Raw genomic sequence first — 6,000 nt, forward strand, 5'->3', positions numbered from 1 at the left:
CCTAACCCTGTGCTTTGATTGTAAGGCCACTCCTTTCCTCTTGACTTCTGTTTCCTTTGATTTGTATTTGATATACTTTACTTGCCTGTTAATTGCACTGCTTGTAGCTATGTGGAGAAAAGGCAATAAAAATATCACCATCTAAAACACAATGGAGCACCAAATTCATCTGCATAGTGAGCACTCAACTAGTAACAGAGTTTTATACCAGGAGTAAATTTGGCCATCAAAAAGCTATAGATGAACAGTGCTGCATGAAAGCTAGAGAATATTACAGTCTTATTCCTATCCTACCACCTCAAACTCACATTGTTTTCAGTGAGGATTTTCTGTAATGGTATCCACATACACAATACCAATTCCACAAGCCTTTAGGGGTAGGCAAGACACTTTTAACAGTTGCCCTGCCCTAAGCTGGGCTGCACAATCCGTGACTCGATCAAGCTGCCTACGTAAGGCACCTCGCTTGGCACCACTCTCGGTGTTCGGGCCAATTTTGCTGCAGAAACACGTTGAGGCAGGCTGCAATCCGTGAAGATGGGAAAAGGAGAGCAAAGGAGCAGGATGCTTTATGGAACTTTGCGGTGGAGGCGACGCGAACCCCGTGGGAGGCAGCCTGTCTGTGCTCTCTACAGCACCAGCTGTTTGCCATGCATGACACGAGGGCCAGCTGTGTCTATGTCACTCCAAGTAAGCCAGAACACATCTAACTTAACTGCAGGGAGGTGAGTGTAAGTCTGTCATATCTCGACTACAACTACAGGCATGGTCCTTATAAGCACTGTAAGTTCTCCAGGCACATGATGGCCAACAGCAGGGACGCTTATTTCAGGATACAGCTGGTCACATTCACAACCTTGTGCCAAGGACTGGCACCGATAGCAGAGGTTCTGGTGTGTAGTGGCTGCTAAATGTGCCAAGGCTGAGGGATGATACAGTTTTGAGTGCTGACTCTTAGGAGTGCGGTATAGATCAGGAAGCAGGCATCCATCTGCCTTCAGGTCATTATCTTATTCAGGCTGATAGCGTGACCTCAGCTAAAGGCAATTCTCTCTGGGCTGGTTTGCAGGCAATGTACTCTGTCTTCCGTACTGCAGTTTTCAACTTTAAATCTCAAAGTGCTTTATGAGAGCATTTTGATTTTTTTTTTCACTAAAACACAGCCTGTAAAATGATGGAGGTTTTTAAATTACAGAATTTTTTAAAATTACTTTTTTTAATGATAAAAATGTGAATGTGCAGGTGTATCTACCTGAATGACCAGTATGAACTTAGAATTCACAGCACCCCTGCAACGTACTTTTCCTTGATACCAGATCAGAACCATGCAATTACCCAGCTGTTATTCCAGAATCGGAGAAAAAAACCCAACTGCCACAATTTGCACAATTTCCACATGATGCCACATGAGAGAGACTCTTCTGCCATGTGTAATTACAGGAAAGATCTTGTCTTTCTGTCCCAGTCATGTTTCTACAAGAGATGACATTCCATCGCATGATCTGGGAGACAGAAGTGGACCCTGAGCACTGAGACCCAAGCAGAGAGAACTGCTGGGTATGAGATAAGGAAATGAGTTGCAAAGCACTGAAAAAAACCCGCAAAAATAAGAAACAAGCCATTACTACCACGCTATTATCATCTCTTGTGACTTTGGTCTCTGAGTTAGTTAAGGCTGAATGTAGCCAAGAAAGCAACACAGAGTTGCACAGCTATGTGTGCCCTTCCTCACCATTCAGCTGCATCCTACAGGTAGTGATACTTGAGAGGAATTGTTCTGGTACTTTGATCCTCCTCTAATCTACAGATGATTCTGTCGAGTAATACTGTTGTACTGCATAGGCACAATCCAGTCATACAAAGCCCTAGATAATCTTGAAAAACTAATGCCAGATAGTAAAAATGTGAAAATAGGTTTTTTTCAAAAAAGATTGGAGTGTGAGTCTTTTTTTGGTGAACTCTACTTTTAACAGCAGATCATAGTGGGGAGGGGAACTCATGTCAAAAAAAAGAGTTAAAACTAGTAGTGTTTCTTTTCAGGGAAAGTTAGAAGTTTGAGGGTTTGTGTGTGTTTTTATAAGACTGATGAAAAGAGAACATGCAGTTCTGGGAACAGAGTAAATTCTTTTAATGTTAACATCTCAAAAGAAAAAAAAGCTGCCAAGTGCTTCAGACAGTTATTATTTATGATTTGGATGGTGATGGCAATAAACAGTTTCAAATACAACTAGATCACAACTGCCCTAAGTATTATGTGAATACAGAATTGAGACAATCCCAGACCTTGAAAACATACAAATTAAGAGACATATCATCAAGTGAATGTGAACAAACAAACAAGCAGGTGTCAAAGCATAATATGAAAATAACTACTTAAATACAAATTTTCAGAAATTAGGTGAATCATTTAATGATTTAGACAGCTATTTGCAAAGAATAAATTATAACATATAAGGAAATAATTGTATTTCAAACTACAGTGCAGTCCATGTATTTTGTTAACGCATTTTGTTAGGTATCATGTGGGAGTAGTCCCAAGATTTCATTCTGTAAAAGTTAGCTCTCCTTTTTACATTAAGTATGTAGAAACCCAACACACAACGCTACTCAGAAAAGTTGCTTCAGGCTGCAGGCTTGAAATTGATATACTGACTGACTAGATTAAAAAAAGTCAAACAACATTCCTAAATTGACTGGTAGCATTACCTCCATAAAGTATTTATTCTTCATGACGCATTTTTCCCCTGAGGCAACTGAAGACAGCCCTGTACATTTTCAAAGTTGGAAAAAGATTTTAAGGTGCTATATCTATTCTGAAAGCACAGAAGGCCACATGCAAGATTCTCTGGTAATTGGGTCAGAATGAAATAGCAGAGATAGTGGCTAAATTACTGATTATAAAAACTTGTGAGCAGTTAAAACCACTGTTCCTCGGAGTTCTTTTATCACCCATCAAAGAAGCTAGTTTATTAGGCTAGGTCAGCAAGTAAGTTATTCGTTCACTGCTGGTTTACATTTCATAATTTCCCCGAGCCCTTTGGAGCTTTTTAATTGGCATCGTTCTACCCTACAGCACTTGGGAAGTAGTGACTTTGAATGGATCTATTTTGGGTTGGATTCAGTCCAGATCATGCTGGAATTAGTACCAAAGAAGCCCATGGCTTCTTTGTATGATGGTACAGAGCAGTCGTAACTGTATGCCTGTTTCCCAGTGTACCAGCGGCCCAGAAAGTGAACAAGAATAAACCTATTTGGGGTGGGCCAGGAATGTATATGCATGTAATATGCATGTGATATAGTGGCTGAGGACTGCTCTTTGTTAAGAAAACCCACTTGGGGCTTATGCTGGAAGTCTATGCTGGCCACCGCAGCACTAGGAACAGGGAAGCTGTTTTTCTCCTGCATCTTTACTTGAAGTAATGTTAGCTGGATGTGACTTAAGCCATTTTAGCGGTATGCTATAAAAAAGGTCTGCTGCTTCTTTCCTCATGCAAGCCTCAGGCAGATGGTTTACAAGCCACCCCAGTGACAGTGTTTCTGTGTTACACCAATGTGAGGATTATCAGCTTAATTTCGTTAAGGGGCTGATGCTGAGTAACTGGAGGAGCAGGACTGCAAGGTGCTGGAGAGCACATCTGCTCTGCAGTCTAGATGTATCTATTGGTGTTTTGTCCTCTGAGGCAGAAAAGACTTAGTGCTGTTCAACTACTCTAATGCTGTCAATAAAGCAGAAAGTAAACAAGGTCATTAAAGGTGTTGGAGAACTTGTACAGTTGAATTTATAGAAAGAAGTTTCTGAGAAATGTCTGTATCACAGCCCAGTTGAAATGTATTTGGAGTGCACATATTCCTACTGATGTTTGATATCATTCCTCTTCCACAAATTTCCTTAGCTGTAGTGTCAGAGAAGTTAGGTGGATGACAGAGAGAAGACATACACCCACACATTTCTGGAAATGTAGCACAGAAGCATTATTAAGTTTGTGTGGTCCATAGCTGTGACAGTCCATGGCCTTATGAAGAAGGATCTAGGACAGCTGCAAACAGAAGAGCCTCATGTAGCAGGCTCATCTGAATGATGGAGCAGACTATACCCTCAGCAAGTTTACAGATGACACCAAACTGGGAGGAGTGGCTGATATGCCAGAGGGTTGTGCTGCCATCCAGAAGGACCTCAACAGGCTGGAAAAACGGGCTGACGGGAACCTCATGAAGTTCAACAAGGAGAAGTACAAAGTCCTACACCTGAGGAGGAACAACCCCAGGCACCAGTACAGACTGGAGGCCAACCAGCTGGAAAGGACTGGGAGGTCCTAGACACCAAGCTGAACAAAAGCCAGCCATGGTCCCACATGGTGAAGAAGGCTAATGGTATCTTGGGCTGCATTAGGAGGAGTGTTGCCAGCAGGTCAAGGGAGGTGATTCTTGCCCTCTACTCAACACTGGTGAGGCCACACCTGGAGTGCTGGGTCCAGTTCTGGGCTCCCCAGTACGAGAAAGACATGGACATACTGGAGAGAGTACAATGAATGGCCACTAAGATGATTAAGGGACTGGAGCATCTCTCCTATAAGGAAAAGCTGAAACAGCTGGGACTGTTCAGAGCCTGGAGAAGAGAAGGCTAAGGAAGGATCTTATCCATGTACGTAAATACCTGAAGGGAGGGTACAAAGAGGACAGAGCCAGGCTCTTTTCAGTGGTGCCCAGTGACAGGACCAGAGACAGTGGGCACAACCTGAAAAACAGCAGGTTCCCTCTGAACATGAGGAAATGCTATTTTACTGGGAGGGTGACTCAGCACTGGCACAGGTTGCCTGGGGAGGCTGTGGAGTCTCCATCCTTGGAGATACTCAAAAGCTGTCTGGACATGGTCCTGGGCAACCAGCTCTTGGTGGCCCTGCTTGAGCAGGGGGGTTGGACCAGGTGACCTCCAGAGGTGCCTGCCAACCTCAATCATTCTTTGGTTTGGTGTTTACAAAGCAAACAAAAGCACAGATCCACATATTTTACTTAGCTGTGGGCTTTTGTTCTTTTTCTGGATACAGCTGAATAGATACAAAACCAGGCGGGTGCCCACCTTTGCATAAATTGGCTTTAGTTATCTCAATAGAAATATTCATGTGAGTAAAGAAACTAATGAACAGCCTTCTGTGTAACCTTACTCTCTTTTGCAATTACAAGCTTTAGAATTATAGCCTATGGTCAAGGTAAATTACAGTATCAAATTTCTGTTCTGAAGTAAGGAGGATTAGGAATTTCCAGATAAGTTTTCCAGTAGCTAATGAGATTTAACCAAATAAACTTTCATTGCTGCCTTCCAAAGTTAAATTATGGTCTTACATAAACAGTAAATTCCCCTAGTGAATACCAGTTAAATGAATTTGGAAATTGTGTTGCAGCCCAACAACCAACCAAACCTTGAATTTTCTTGTTATACAGAGTATAAATTCACTGCTGGTGAAAGCAATACCCCATACATATCCAAATCATGTAAAAGCAATGTCAACAATTGAATATGAAACTTATTCGTAGACAAAATTATGACAATTCTTATGTGCACACTTTTACCTTGTACCTGTCATTGGCACTGAAGATTTATTGCTGCAGTGCTTATTAAAAGCAACTAACAAAAGAGAGTGAAGGTCTAATGCATACAGCATTTGCATTATTAGATCAAAAATAATCATCAGAAATTTATCTTTTCATGTTATGCCAGTGCTTCCATGGGAAGGTTTTATAAATGAGCAAGTTTACATTTATCATGGGCTTCACACTAGGCAGTTAGTCTAAGTTGGTTAGGCCAGGCCTGGACAATACCATGTGCAACCTTCTCTTTTTAGCTATGGAAACAATACTGCGAGGTGAATGGTGAACTGAGGAAGGACTGCAATGAAAACAAAGCTGGAACATATACCTGAACTACATCTGGGAAGTATTCTTAGATCCTGAAGTTTCCACATGTGGACTGCTTTGAAGCATTCTGCAAAAGGTTCTGAAAAA

The sequence above is a fragment of the Haliaeetus albicilla genome, chromosome 25 (assembly GCF_947461875.1).
Source record: "Haliaeetus albicilla chromosome 25, bHalAlb1.1, whole genome shotgun sequence".
In the NCBI taxonomy this organism is placed as follows: domain Eukaryota; kingdom Metazoa; phylum Chordata; class Aves; order Accipitriformes; family Accipitridae; genus Haliaeetus; species Haliaeetus albicilla.